This window comes from Aulostomus chinensis, chromosome 7, assembly GCF_037954235.1.
Source record: "Aulostomus chinensis isolate RoL2024-O1b breed Wild chromosome 7, RoL_Achi_v1.0, whole genome shotgun sequence".
Lineage (NCBI taxonomy): Eukaryota > Metazoa > Chordata > Actinopteri > Syngnathiformes > Aulostomidae > Aulostomus > Aulostomus chinensis.
Genome location: NC_141326.1, coordinates 26,460,207 through 26,476,161, shown reverse-complemented (window position 1 = coordinate 26,476,161; position 15,955 = coordinate 26,460,207). Strand labels below are relative to the sequence as shown.

Genomic DNA, 15,955 nt, shown 5'->3' with positions numbered 1-15,955 from the left:
ATAGAAAATGGACGGATGGATGTTGTTGATGCCTACTTGGAAACAATTGCTAGCGACGTGCCTTTACACAAATTCTTATTAACCTGAATGTATGGCTTTAAAAAAACAGTTGTTTGCATAACTCCTAATTGTTAGCATGCATGTACAGGAAAAAAGATGGCAGCAGTCAGGTGCATGACTGCATTCATGACGCACATTCCATGTTAACAAGATTGTTGATGAACTGGCCTACTTTTTGTTTTTGCTTACTAACTACAAAGTGCATATACAGAGCCTAAATTTAGGTGGTGAGTACCAGCTACAAACTGCATAAGGTATCAGGCAGATTCCTCCGAAGTATATCTTCCAAAGGAAAGAATCTCAGTTGTGAAATCTCATGACAGACTCGTCTAGACACTGTTGGAGTCTCCCACAGGGCGCCACGAGAAAGGATATCTGGTCAAATAATGTCTCCTACTGTTTTCAAAAGCCAAAATTATCCATTCACTAATAACTTTAGTCAATTAGTCCTGACCACAGGTGCAACTCTCCTATCTGGAGTATAAGGAATTGAGATCTAGGGGCTGGATGCAGTCAGAATCTGGTGCTGTGGTGGAGTGGGCATGTCGCTATGTTGCCTGTTTGTGTTTTCTGTTGTGAACCGTCATGCCCCCAATTCCAGAACTTAAAACTAGAATGCACTTAAAAGCGTTCCACCAACAGCCGGAGAATCTTGACCCCTGACCTGGACCATACCAAGATGATGCATGTGATTCCTTCTTTGGGCATAACTGCACCCCAGGAAAGGGAGCGTATTATTGCCAATGGTGTCTTCCAGTCTGATCTCTGTTTACGTGACTTGCTGCTGCAATATGACATCAGTTTGCGATTCTCTGTAAATTGAATCTTAACTTTTTAGGGGAAAAAAATGATGAAATGAGAGAAGTGGAGTCTCTGCTGCAGTGCCCGATTTGGTGTGAAAGCAGCCTAACAGGCAGAGAGATAGAAAAGACCTGTGGGAGATTTTAGACAAATGAAACTTGTTAAAAGTGAGCTGATGAACTGATCGCTCCTACAAAACATTCAGACACTACCACATAAATACACCCTGAGAGTTTGTGTCAGTATGATATGAGATGCTGTGGTACCTAATTACCAATGACTTAAAACAAAATGTGCTAGCAGTCATCACGCTTCCAAGTAGCCGACACCGACTCATCCTTGCTAGCTGCAACAATGAATCCCTGCACCAGCCGGCACTTTCAAGATCGACTGTAACTTCAGAGTATCAGGTTCGCCTGGACTGTTCAGGGCTCATATTCGTTTCAGCTGGACTTTGTTAAAAGTAAGAGAAGCAGCTAATCGTGTTGGTTTTAGGGTCATTATGGAGGGTAGGAACTGTTTTCACTAAAACAGGCCAAAAGGTACAAAACAAATCAGACTGAAAATGGCCAACCTAGCTTCAAGGCCAGCATGCGCTCCAGTGTGAGAGGGCAGCACTAACCAGAATAGTAATGATGACAGATACCTGGGGAAGAAAAGACAACAAGACATACTTTTTTAATCACAACAAATCCTCTACTGCCTTCACAATAAAAAAAGGAGCAGAAATATGAAAGGGGGCAGCAATCGGTCACATTTGCAAAAGATTAAAAAAAAAATGTGTGCATTTCTATAGGAATGGTGTAATCATTTCATATTGTTTCCCCAAAGGGTTGAGTTGATAATCAGGTTTATTCATGTTGGTATTGTTTGTCTTGTTTTCATTGCCTGTTTAAATATCACACTTCAGGCACAGCTGCTTAACAAACTAATACAAATGATTATTTGACCATGAAAGTGAAAAACATACATCTGTCCTGTTATACAGCAAAGTTACATCCGCCGGCTCTTTTTGGACGGTCTGGTACATCTCTTTCATTACCTGGAGACAGTTTTATTTTAATTTAGACGTTTCATATCAGTTGAAAAAATGTTAACTTTTTACATCATCATCTGGATGAATATTTTAAAGTGACTGGCCTCAGGGCGTCCTTTAATTTCTGATACGCTAACACCCACTGAGTAGTTCCAGCCAAACTGTCTGTTCACCTTCCAAACCAATGCACCGTGTAACATAGCAACATGGAAACAGAAAAGGTTGATGTACTTTATACAATTTCATAAAAATAATTATAAAAATGATTGATATAAAATTGATATAAAATTTCTTTTAACCTGTTTGGGGCATATATATATATATATTATATACACACACACATACACATATATATATATATATATATATATACACACATATACATATACACACACACACAGTAGCGACTGAATATGAAAAATTTCTATTTTTACACTTTACGTCAATTATAGAGGCAAATTGCAACCCATTTTTAAAACGCAATTGTTTGACAAGCACACAGAACATGAAAAAGCAGTCAACCAACATTTTGAAAAATGGTAGGTGAACAGGTTGAATGCCCTAAAGAGTCATGATGATGATTTACTGTCATGTTTCAATGCGTGTGGCCAATTGAAATGTGGCTTTAAACCTCTGCTGTCATCTCGGTGTTAAAACATCAAATTACATGAAAAAATAAGAAATAATAAATGCAAAAAAACCTATCTGAATATCTCACAATCCCTAGTGGTAGCTGAAACACATCCACTGCCCAGTTGAACATACTCCTGCTTTTATATAAATTAAAGTACTATTCACGGATCAGCCCCCTACTACAGGCTGCAGACAGCAAGCTTGGAATTATTGTTGTTAATTTCTGCTGTCCAATGACTGTAAATTTACATTTTGTTAATCGTTACTGAATCTTGCTAGCATAATGTAAGCTTTGCGGCTTGTCGCTGAGTCACGGAAATGGGAGATAAACATAATCAGCCCAGGGTGGGGAGCCAAGTGGTGCCTACGGTCTGTCCTTTTTACTGGAGTAGTATACAACATTTGCACTGCATACAAGTATTGTCATGAATTTAAAAGTATTCATCAAACCCTTGTGTGTAAACAAGAAGGCAGAGTTATAGCTTGGCCTCCCTGCTAATTTCTGATAACGGACACCTTGTCTGGCATTTATCACAAACATATTTCCCAGATTCAAATAATATGTGCACTTTCTACTGCTACAGTGATCCAAAAATAGACCTCTGGGTGCCTCATCCATGATAATTAGAAATATTGGCAGCTTCGTGTAGCCTGTGCTTTGACTCTCAAATGACGCTGATCATAGTGGAGACTTCAGTACAGTCAGGACTGGGAAACGATCCAGGAGTGATGTTCATGGAAGAGGCACCTCTCCCACAGCTGTGCTTATGTAATAGCTCTTCTGAGCCTGAAATTAGTCTAAACAACTAAATACTATTTTCATGGTGTGATTATATCTTTTTTAGCATGTTTCCAAGCAAGCTGTGAGTCTCGCAGCTTTGAAATATTTCTCAATAAATAGGATCTCAGTGTTCCAGGGTATCAGAGTAGCACCACACACTGTGGGCTGAGGGTAAGGTCTGAATTATGTGTATCATTATTTTTAATTTATCTCCAACTGTGAGTATACGCACATGCATGGAGGGGGTAGGACTGATGTCATGATTAAATAATGATGTCATCCTCCCTAGAATGCAGGCTTGTCTTAATAAGCACTTGTAAGTCATCAACGGTGCTGACTCACTCGCCATGTACCATCTTGCAGAAAGATGGGTTTTCTTCACACTTTAAGGCCGAGCACTGGTTGAGATGGTAACACGTTAAGACTGCACAAGAGATCCTGAACTACATATTCATACAAGGTCAGCTAGCACATTGTTCTCCCCCACAAGTTCCAGCATTTGGGAGCTGAGAAATTGCCTCTGACATTTTGTCCCATGCTTTTTGGCCGATGGAAACTGACTGCAGGAAAGCCAAGCATCACGGTAGAGGGAATTAAAAATAAACTGTGCTAATTGTCAACCGAAGAACAGCATAGTATTTGCAAGTGAGCAAGACATTAACCCTGTTATGGTGATATGTTTGTTTTGCTCTTTGTTGTTTTTATTCTTCACACTCAAGGGAAATTATGATAAATAGCAAACAGCACCATTATTAATGTTGGTGCTAACAATTTAAATTATGAGAGCTAGCAGCTAAAACCCCCAATATCATCTCGCGTTTACATTCTTCAAAACCCCGGAGTATCCGGACAAATCTTGCTCCGGTCTGACCAGTTTCAGAACGCTACACGCTACTTACCTGTTAGCCAATTTTCTGGCACAAACTATTTTGAAAATCAGAGGGAAAAAAATGCCAAAGACTAATCAGATAATTAAGATGGACCTCCGATTCAACACGATAACCAGTTTCACTCTGCAGTGATTTAGTGTCCAAAACTGAATTCCACTGTGGGCCACTGAACCAAAAGGTTTGTGTTTTGAAAAGAAAAAAAAAACAAAAAAACAAGCTGATGCAAATGACCAGAGGCTGCAGTGGCTCTCGCTTCCATTTTCTAGGTGTAAATACAGCACGGGATGTATATTTTCACTTCCATCAAAATGGACTTCCAAGACGATCTCTGCAAATGATGTGTTTGAGGGCCGTCTTTTTAAAAGGAGGCTCAGACTCATTAGAAGATGACATCAGGTTACCAATCACTCGATTAACCCAAAAGCCTGATGTGAGGTTTTGTCTGTACTGCAGTTTAAACGAGGAACAGGAAAATGCCTGTTTCATGCCTGTTTTAGTCCCTGAACACATTCACACTGTCAAATTGTGCACATCCATTTGTTGTGTGATGTGTATAGATTTGAAGGATTGTGCCATTTTGGCCGTTTGCAACAGATTTGATTGATTGGATGGAACTATTTCAACAACACAGTGGAACTATAGGGCAGAGAGTGCTGGATGTAACTGAGAAACAGACATGAGTAACCGTGTCAGGTGCTACTGCGTTTTATCCCCTGGACGTGATCATCTTATCTTTAAAAGGTGGAAGAAAACGGGAGCAGGATTCAGGTCAAACATCATTACATAATACAGGTGTCCATGTTTATTTCTGCGGTAATGTTGAGGGGGGATTCTATGAAGCTTTGCTTTTGGTGCCAGTGGTGACTCTTAAGACCTGCAGATTCTGGCGCTTCGGTGTCAGCATGACTTTTGTGCCCCAGAGCTTGCTGTGTGGATTTACCAAAAATAAGATAACAGCGTTGCTGCAGAAAGTCATGAGGTGTGTCCCAAATTGCATATTTCTATACTACATACTTAAAGTTTTGAGTATACTCAACTCAAAATGGAAAAAAAGTATGGATGGTATGCGAAAATTGATCATGCAAAATAACCCAGACGACGTACTCAAATCGGTCAAGATTTTGAGAGTGCGACTGTGGACACTCGCCGCACTCATTTCATTGATAAAAATGGCGGCGGACAGCTGTGGTGAGAGTCAGTCGACACTGACTTGTATGGAGTCGTCTTTACATTAAATAACGGGGACAAGTTTAAAATTCTGTGTGGACACGGGTTTGAAAAAATAAAATGACTTGTCACCAAAATGTTTTGCTAAATAGATCACACAAATAAACAATGCATACCATTGCATCTTCAGCCAATAGGAGGAGGACATTGCATTGTCGGCGCCGTTTGTGGTGTAACAATGTGCGGAGACCATTCTTTTTTCTGTTTTACTGCTTCAAAAATCGACAAACAAGCACGGGTAAAAGGCGGCGGTAATTAGCTGATGCTGATGCGGCGCTAGCCGGTCACAAATCAGCGTAGAAGAAGACGAAGACTTTACGTCGTCATGTGCGCTGCGCCACGCCGTGTGGCAGTATGTGATTTGGGACAGCACTGCACCCTCGAAACTAATGAGTACATAGTATGCTTAATATACTCAATTTGAAAATGTTAAGTATGCAGTACGGAAGTATGCAGTACGGAAGTATGCAGTACGGAAGTATGCAGTACGGAAGTATGCGATTTGGGACACACCAATGGTTTGAGGGAATATTTCAATCTGATTTTTCAAGCAGCAAATGGCACGAATACAGACAGAGTCTTCCCAGCTATACGGTAAACAGCACTTATTTGAAAGACCTCAAATGCTTATGTTTATGTGACAGCCTAGTCTGGACACATTTTCCCCACCCACCATTATGCAAATGGTGCCCAGCCACATGATGTGGTGTGGATGTGGAGGAAAGATACAATTAAATATACACAGGAAGGCAGGAGCAAACAGCAGACAATTATGTTGGTCTGACATCTGTGAAAGGGAGACATTCTATACCACTCATGACTTTCAAAATACTCCAAAAAAAAGAAAGAAAAAAGGAGAAGAAGCTGATAATCCTGGTCAACAGCTTCCAAACTCTATTGTGTAGTTCATGTGGTGGGGAAGTCTACCCTGGAGCAGATGAATACACGATCATGTGTGGTGTCAGTGAACGCAGCCCCAGGCCTGACTCCTACCTTATCTGGGCCAGATTGTATAAAGCTATCATTGGCCTATACTCACATTTTTGGTTCCTGTCCTGCTTTAGCTGAGACAGGAAGTGTTTGGTGTTGAAGTGATCACTTAACATGCTCTTGTCAGCCTTTTTTTTTTTTTCCCAACACTGTCGTTGACTGCCCTCTGTTTTAGATTTGTTTGAAGGTGTTGTCGGAGCGTGTTATGTGTGGCAACCTGCATGCCCGCCTTTTCGTGAGAGTCCATGGAATAATACCTCATACCAGAGGTGACTAGTAGGGTCACAACCTGGAAATGCATCATTTTAGGATGCAGCATGGTGAGCCCTGTCATTTCCTCCTCTCCTTTTGTTTGGTCTCCTGTGAGGCAAGACACAGTCTGCCCCTTCATGCATACATCTGCCTACAAAGAGCTTTGGAAAAATGTAGGCATACTGTAGAAGAATATCTAGATAAATATGGGTTTATTTGCGGATTTCCATATGATGGAGAAGTGGTCTTGGTGCAGGTCTGCAAACACAGAGCGCCCCTTCCAGCTCTAACTCTGAAAATGCTGCAGTGCAGTGGCAAATGCCTTTATTTCCCTAAGTTCCCTGTAATCTAATCAGTGGCATCAGAAATGTTTCATTTGTCACACTTGTCCCCAAACAAACTCTCTCGTCGCATCAGCCTTTGTTCTTTTGGTATGAATGAATATGAATAAATGCAGGCAGATAATATTTGCCATATTCTATGATGAGGAAGGACAAAATATCTCAAATGTTTGCTAAAACAAGGTTTCCGCAGATGAACTGTACCTCCAAATGAAACGAGGGCAACAGAGGAGGCGGTTTACAAAAGGTCAGAGTTGGGTGACTCCATTCTTCTTCATTTAGAAGGATCTCTATTGTGTTGGCCTGATAACACATCTAAATACAGAACACAAAAGCAGTTCCTGATTTTTTTTTTTTTTTCTCTTTGTACAATTTCCTATTTTTACCATTCCGATTTGGTCAGCCAGCTGGAAAAAAACAAAACAAAACAATATTGGCAACAGAAGTGAAAAAAAAAAATATTGCTCTCTCATCGTTGAAGAACAAGTGCTGAGTAATTCCCTTAACCGCCAGAATACAGTTAGATTTGATAAAAACCCATGAAGGACATATGAATGATGCAGTGTTTATAGACAGTAGAAGACAATTTAACACACTGCACATTTGTCATTTGGAGTCTCTAAAACACTGCCTCATAGTTTTCTGAAGTGATAGTGACACAGTCCAAGCTGTTTTTTTTTACTGATTGTCAGAAAGTGCCAGTAAAATAACATTTGTCTCTTATACGACGTCTTGAATCGATCAAATTGCAGTCAGCACATACGCAGACATAAAATGATGCTTGGATGACAACTGTGAAAACATAAACAACACGTGCAAAGGAAAAGCAATTACATTGTCCTTGTCTGTGACAAGTAAATACTGAATTATTATAATCACTCTTGTCTTGTCCGTATTTGTGTTGCTGAGGACCACGGAAAGAAGAAGACGGTAAACTCTTATAAAGGCAGTTGTGAACTTCAGGTAGTACCTGCGGACTTCTTGACTACTTGCACACTAGTTTTTAAATTTGAGTCTTTGGTCTGAAAGGTAGACACTGTGTATGATAGTACATCATACACACACACACACACACACACACACACACACCATCCTAATTGGTCATCGCCAGCTGCTTAAGTACCATGGAAGTGAAGGGATACACTGAGTCACTGGTGGTTGCTCAAGAGTGCCAGGGGTGTCAAGAGGTGGCCACATTGTGAATACATGCCATAAACAGCAGTATTGTAATGGTAATAGAACGAGATGGACCTTAATGGGCTGCATGCAAGTGGTGCTGGTCACTCCCATTTTGAAGAACCTTTATAGCTGGTAAACATTAACAATGACAAATAGGACATTTGTCTGAGCTCCTTTAGGAAAGCTACACCCTGGGCAGACCACCAAACTAAAATGCATTATGCAAATGAAATTACTAATCTGAATTATATAATACACCATACTTTATACAGTGAGTGGAGAATTTTCCATATGGCACTGAACAGGCAGCAATGACATCACGCACGAATACATAGGGCTTTTCAAATAAATGAGTGCAAGCCCATGCAAAACAAGTGAGCTGCACATTATTGTTGAGATTAAATAGGACTTGAAATTTTCTGATTATCAAGGGCTTTGACTGATGACGGAAGTAAACATGGCTTGTTGACTTACAATCCTAGATGGCAGGAACGTAAACGAGTGGACGGCGCCGTGTCAACAAAAGCACTCGTAGCTCTTTTATGGAAGTAAGACAGGCATCTGATTAACAAGTGCAAATATTCCACAGTATTTGTTTTTATATCACCAGCATCTCTAATGATCACAACACAAACGTTCACTCGACGGCGAGGCGGAAGCCCGTGATGGTGGCGTACATTTACAGGTGGCTGTTCACACCGTTCGGGTCAGGAGCCACAACCTGAATGCCACAAATTATTTTGCTTAAACACGTTAGTTTTTGAAAATGTCTCGAGCATCACTTTTTCCGTTATGGATAAAACCAAATTCTCTATTTAGGGGTCCTGTGTGTGTGTGTGTGTGTGTGTGTGTGTGTGTGTGTGTGTGTGTGTGTGTGTGTGTGTTGTCTTTCATCCATCATCTCACCTGCATTAGTCAACATTATTTTTTGTCTGGGTTTTCTTTTTTGTCCCTTTTGGCCAGTCGGACTACACTGTCAGGGTCCCCTCTGGGATGATGAGTTATGGATTTTTAGTTGTATCATCGTGCATTAAATTCAGTTTTTCCAGTTGAGATAGTTTGAATGTTTAGATTCATTGTGTTTCGTTGTTTGTGTTTTTTTGGTTTTGGTCGGAGTTGAATCAGTTCCTGTTTTATTTTGAATTCCCTTTCCTTCGGTGTCTGTGTTTGCTTTGGACTTCCTGTCTTTGTCTGGTTCCCGCCTTCAAGTGATCCACCAGTGTCGTGTCTGTGAATCAGTCCTGGTCGGTCACCTGTGTCTTGTGGAGTCATTGATTGACAGTTGAATTTGTATTGTGTCAATGATGGATCGTCCAGTTAACACCACCCTGTCCCTTGTCTTCTCCAAAGTTGAACCTTGTATTTGTCCATTTTTGTATATAACGTCATTAAATTATTTGCTCCTTGCCACGTCTCCACCACGTAGCCCAACAACCTGAGCCCAAGTCCTGGAAAAAAAAGCCAGAACACAGACATCTAACTGATGTCTTATTATTGTAAAGACGCCAAACTTTAACACGAAACAATGAAAAAAAATGTTATCATGGTAGCCAGACTGTAGCAAAGCCATCATGAAAATACCAGCAGTCATGGATTTGCTGTAATTCTTTGTCTTGTTTGTTTGCACATATCAGAGAGACCAACTGGTCTCCTGACACAATATTAATTAACATGATCCATATTCAGGACTGCAGCAGCGGAGGTCACTTTGATGCTGAACAGATATACGCGACACAAGAGTCTGAGTTAAAACCTCAACTTCACCCCAGCTTTGCCTCACCTGCTCCTTCTTAGGCTTTCTTCGATAATAACCAGTGGTACAGGAGTGAGTCCTGAACCCACCGATGCGTCAGCGATGTTCGTCATCAGGTTCCTTCATCTCAGAGTCTATGGGTTTCTGCTTAAATGCTTGAAATAAAGCAAGTTATCATAAACATGAGATGTTTTACCCTTTTCTTTATACAGTTCCGAAACACTCAGAGTCAAGGTCACCCGGTCCAATACCTTCGCACTTCAGAAATGTTTTTAATGGTACATTTGAGAATGCAACTATTTGTAATTATGAAAATTAAAAAAAGCTCAGATCTCATAAACGTCTGCTTTCCGCGGAGCTTCTTTTTGATCATCATTCAGTGATTATGAAGCTAACAATGACCAACAATTCTCCCTCCAGCTCTCCGTACTGTTCCATATTCACACAGCTTTATCATTAAGCTTTAAGTTGTACAAATAACAGTTTAATTTACAGTCTGGGAATATTAACATATGCTTGCATAAACTTGGCATCCCCTTTTTCGGGAAATCGCAATTATCCGGAACTTCACTGAAGTTTATTTAATTTCATATTCACCGTGTTTCATGTGTAGGGATGAAAAGTTTGTTATTAAGCATTTCATTTGGGTTTGAATCAAAGAGAGGACGACTTTAAATTAGTGATCAAAATAGGTCAGAGAGGACTTTTCATATTAGCAAGGTGATAATGAGTCTAGCCAGAGAATACACGGGATGAGAGGCTCACATCCAACACTACGGACACCATTAGCTGTGAATTGCTGTAACAAATTTGCCAACTTCATTTCATGCATCATGGTAAATTGTGAAACCACATCTATAATGACCACTATTTGCTGTAACAGCCTTGAGAATAATTGCCTTGGAAGTTGGGGAAAAAATGAGTTGTTAACTTCTCATTCGACAATGGGCAGTCTCATTGCTTCCTGGCTGCAGCTGGAGGGGCATTCATGGGTGCTGTGAGTCACTCTTGGGTGCAAGTCACCCACTGCATGACAAGCTCTAAATGCAGCCAAGTAGGATAGAAATGACTTGTGATAGCCACACTACGCCCCATCCTGTGAGTGTGCCGAACAGACACCGAGAGCGAGCGAGAGAGAGAGAGAGAGAGAGAGATCAGAGAATAATTAGCAAATAAACCAATCAATTAGCAAACTACCTCTGGTTCTAAATGCAGTGGATTAGACCTCAATTTAATAGTGATGAATCAAGTCATACCTTATTCATTTCAACTTTTAACTGCACTAAAACCCTCACAAATGTTTCATCAAGTAAAGAGAGATAAATATTGTAATATTTTAATATCCATACTCTTTAAACTGTCAGAACTAAAAAGACCTCAGAGTGCATAATTCTGCCAAAGTGGACTTTGGGCCCCGACAGCACCCTCATGCTTGGCCCCTTATTAAATCTCTTGCAAGCTGTGATTATTGCCCCCCCCCCCACACACACACACACACGCACACACGCACACACGTTCCAGTGTGTAACTGTTCCATAGAGTGAGAAGGAGGAGAAACTTGACAATGTTTGGAATTGCGACAAAGGAGCAATGAATATGCACCGTGATGCAAATATCATTTCATGTGTCCACTAGGTGGTGCCAGAGAGTGTAAACGTACTATTTCATGTAGCTGTGCATCTTGTGAAGACACTAGCATGGGAGCTTGATATAGATGGGATGTTTGATTACATCAGATGTTCCTCCTGTAATGACCGGGCGGCGCCTGGGGACTCAGCAAAATCATGGATGGAATGAGAAAATTGTAGAACAGAACACTGACAAGATGCATATAAAAATGAGGAGGAACCATTTGATACTTGGTCTTTTCTTGAAGATGTGCTTCGCAATAATTTTCCATCACCCTCCCAATTTGTCTGAATCTCTAAAATATAACCCATGAAAACCTGAGCCTCTGACTGTGGCCGACCCTGTTTTTCAAATTGCGACAATATCAGCCAAACTTGCCTAAGCACTGGAATTATAAATGAAACTGAGACGGAGGGCGTAGTGAAGGTGAGGTAATTTGATTTATCTTTTATTATTTTTCCATCATCTGGCGTTATCATGGTTTCCTCTCTGAAATGGGAAATTTGATAAATATTGATGTCCTTGACAGAGAGTGCATCCAGGCAGGCATGTGCTAGACGCAGGTCCCGGACTCAGCTATGGAAATGGAAGAGAGTAAGATGACCCCCCACCGCCACCGCCACCACCACCACCACCACCTACCCACCAAAAGCTTGCCTAAAAGCCCTTTCTGGAGTTTGTTAGCACACACTCCCTCTCTCCCTGTGTCCCTTTCTGGTCTCTGGTTTCCTGTCAATCTTTCACTGCTGTATTCTCTCTCCGACCTCAGCTTCTACGAGCAATCTTTCTCCTGTTCTCTTCTCTGCTTTCATTAGTACCAGCTAGTGCCCCCCACCTTCTCTCTCTCTCTCTCTCTCTCTCTCTCTCTCTCTCTCTCCCGTAGCCCAACATCTCTCACCATCTCCCTTTTAGCAGTCTGTCTTTTACCTCTCTCCCTGGAGAGTTCGGTGGGGCCAGAGAGAAAGAGAGATGAACAGAGAATTGATAATATGATAGCAGTAAAGATAAAAGGAAAGAGGCTCATCCAGCATGCACAGAGGACCAAAATAGCAACATCATCTTAGATTCCTGCTTCCAACTGACAAAATGAAAAATCTAAATAAACTCTTAATATTTATAACCTTGGAGTTACATTTCTTATTGAATCACTCACGCTGATTATTATAGCTCAGCCTGTTTCTCATTTTCAATCCATTTAAGTTATGTTTTCTAAGTATTGTACATAATTTTGGTTTTTTTTTTTTTATATCTTTGTCCTACCTTCCAAAGGACTATGGATGTAAATTAGCATTCCTGCCAACCTGGGTGCAATGACAGAATGTACTTTTTATATACATATGCTGATTGATGCGCAACATCCCTAGCAAATAAAAACTATTAATAAAAATAAAATCAGAATGAAAGGACTTTCTCTGAAATGGTGTCTGTCACGTTGGGGCTGCTGTCAAAAGGCCCCAACAGGTAATCAGACACATTTTAGAAGCTGCAATTTAATCCATCAGTCAAGGAGGAACATGGATGCAGACAACCGTGCAAAAAAATAGGGAAATTAAGTCTGCTAGTCACATCAGACCTACATTCACATACAGTAAACACACACACACACACACACACACACTCTCACAAGTCCAGGCACATGATTTCCTTTATTCACTTCTGCCATCACTAAAAGCACATTCAGGATTTACATCCTGTCAGCTGTCACAAATGGCCAAAACCATCACTGTCAGTGAAAGTTGTCTCTAAATGACTGGAGCTGAAAATAACAGGAGATCAATAGCCAGAACCAAGTGGGACATTTTTCCCTCCAGCCTACAGCGTGAGCAGCCCTGCTGGTGTTGGCATACATTTCTGTTCCCTGCTTCTCTCTCTGTCACACTCCCTCGCCAGCCCATTCTCATTTTCTCTCTCAATGTCCTTGCTCTGCTTCATTTAACTGCTCCCACCGTGATGTGTACAGCTCGCACCTGCCAATACATTATGAGAAGTAAGAGAAGCAGACAGATATGCAGAAAGAGAGTGATTGCAGAGAGGAGGCAGGAGAAAAAGGTATCCTTACCGGAGCTTTAACGAAGACAATCCAGAAATTGCTTGCTTCATTCCAGGGTGGCTGCTCATTAAATCCAAGATAGTGGGGAAAGGTTTGAAGATTCCATGAAGATGCAACCCCCTGAGAGGAGGAAAATTAGATTCTTCAATGGGAGGAAACTGGAGTGTTGTGAAAAAGGTGGTAAACGTGCATATGGAGAAGAAGGAGAATCTGATATCCAAGTCCAGAGCACTTCATGAGTCCTTCCCGTCAGCTGTAAAGCCACATGTGTATACACACTGACACATGCAGTTCACACAGCCAGCCACACACACATGCACACATGCACAGGGAAAACGATGCTAGGTGGAACGATTTAGAGAGAACGAAAGGGGGATAGAGACAGAGAAAGAGAGACAGCAGAAGGGAGGGGATGTGGAGAAGGGCAAGGTGGAGGGAGGAGCTGCAGTATGTGATGAGAGATTGGGAGAGGGGAGGGGAGGAGAGGAGAATCTCTCCATCCCTCCTTATTTCCCCCTCTGTCTGCAGTCTGGTCTGCACAAATATAACAGTTGGAGTTAATGGCATTATTTTATGTATCTACATCTGAAAAGAGTGCAGGTTATAATACACAGCTAAGGCGAGGGGAGCTGTTACAGTCACATCTGCTTTTCAATCTGAAAACTGAGTCATATTCCTGGCTTGTGCACGGAGCTGAGAAGATAAGCAAGCTGGGAGCTGAGGAAGATGATGGTTATCTTCACAAAGCAGATAACCAAGCTCATGTGTAGGATAGTGAACCCTCTGGGTGCATGTCAACTAACTTTACCAACAAGAATCACACCACACCAAGGATAACGCTCACATCATCTGGTTAGTCCAGTTTAGGTCCTGACCATAATCCACCATTATGAGCACAGCGAACACACCAAGGCAGGTCACAGAATGTGATAAATGTCTATGATATATGTGTCGAATCTCAGTATAGAACAGCTTATGTTCGTGTCAGAACTATGTCATAAGAAGCCAACTGTTTCTGTGGAATCCAGCAAAAAGGCACAAAACTGCAAGTTTGTTTGTTTTTTTATTGTTGTTGGTCCTGAAGCAAATATGGTTAAAGTGAAATAGGAACTGATATATTTATCCTTGAGTCTGTGCCCCAACAGCGATATATTGTCCAACCAACCACGTACATTGCAAAAAAATTCAGCCAACACATCCTTTGAAAAGCGCAGCGGGCATCCCTGGGCTGACATGACTCATTCAATATAATCCTACACTGATGATTCATGCTCTAAATCAGCGTACATTTTGAGGCATGGGTTAAGAGTATGGGTGGCAAAAGCGGTCAGGACAACCCGCTGCGCTCAGCTTACAGACAGGATTAAGAATCAGAGGTGGATGGATGGGAGGCGAGTGGGGAGAGCTCGGAGGATATCTGGCTCCTCAGAGCAAGCATGTTTGTGGCTCCTCTTGCTTGGACTTAGAGGATAAAAACTCTGGTTCTTCTATACACAGCTAGCTTGGATGTAATCACTTCAAGTGTTCAAGCTGGCAGTGATGGATTAATACACAGTTCAGTAATTTATTTGGGATATTATAGAAATGAGATTTAACATTTCTATACCAATATTATCTACTTTCAGTTCATCACAGAGTCAATAAAAGCTCTTGTTCTTGCATAAATGGGCCTCATTCACAAAATGTCCTGGGATTATTTTCAGCCCTCAAATTAGTTTTACACACTGGAAACAAAGTGGCTTACAAAGACTTTATTGTTACAAGAGGTACACAAATACCCATCCCACTTGTTCTTGTGGAGTTTGCGCATATGAACACTGAGGCCCGATGTGTGGCTGTGGATGACACGGGTGATTCGGAAAGTCGAAATCGACCACTATATCGAATGTGTTCACCACCCATCTATGATATTATTGGTCTGTGCACTCAAAATGCTCACATCATGCTCATGGGACAACTGGGCGTTTCTGCGTGTTTAGAGGCCAGGTGATGAGGGGACGTTGAACTGACTCCTCCTCTGGTCAGCCAGGGAGATGAACTCAAAGCTCGATCCTCCCTCACGCCACATCCTCCTGGCGACGCTGCTCATCATCAGGTGAAAAGATGAGGCCAACGACTTCATGTGACAGAAAGGGGTGGAGCAATGACAGCCTGGTGGGATATATTACAACTGTGACGTCAAATCTGTCACTGTGTTCTGTGGATTGACAGCAAAAACGTGGGCTCCAGTTGAAAGGCAGAGCTTAAATATTTGCTTTTGTTGTGCCAGTTGCTAAAAATAGTAAAATGGTCAGCGGATGTAGGCTGTGTCTGATCGTGTGATTATTTGTGAG

The 15,955-nt window shown here is 41.4% G+C and overlaps 1 protein-coding gene across 1 annotated transcript in view; it reads right to left on the bottom strand.

The window, feature by feature from the left end:
• lingo1a (leucine rich repeat and Ig domain containing 1a) overlaps positions 1-13,998 on the bottom strand; it is a 117,439-nt gene extending 103,441 nt beyond the window's left edge. Inside the window, exon 1 of the mRNA XM_086209602.1 lies at positions 13,632-13,998. The gene's annotated coding sequence lies outside the window, so the exon portion shown is untranslated. The remainder of the gene's footprint in view (positions 1-13,631) is intronic.
• Between the last annotated feature and the right edge of the window lie 1,957 nt (positions 13,999-15,955).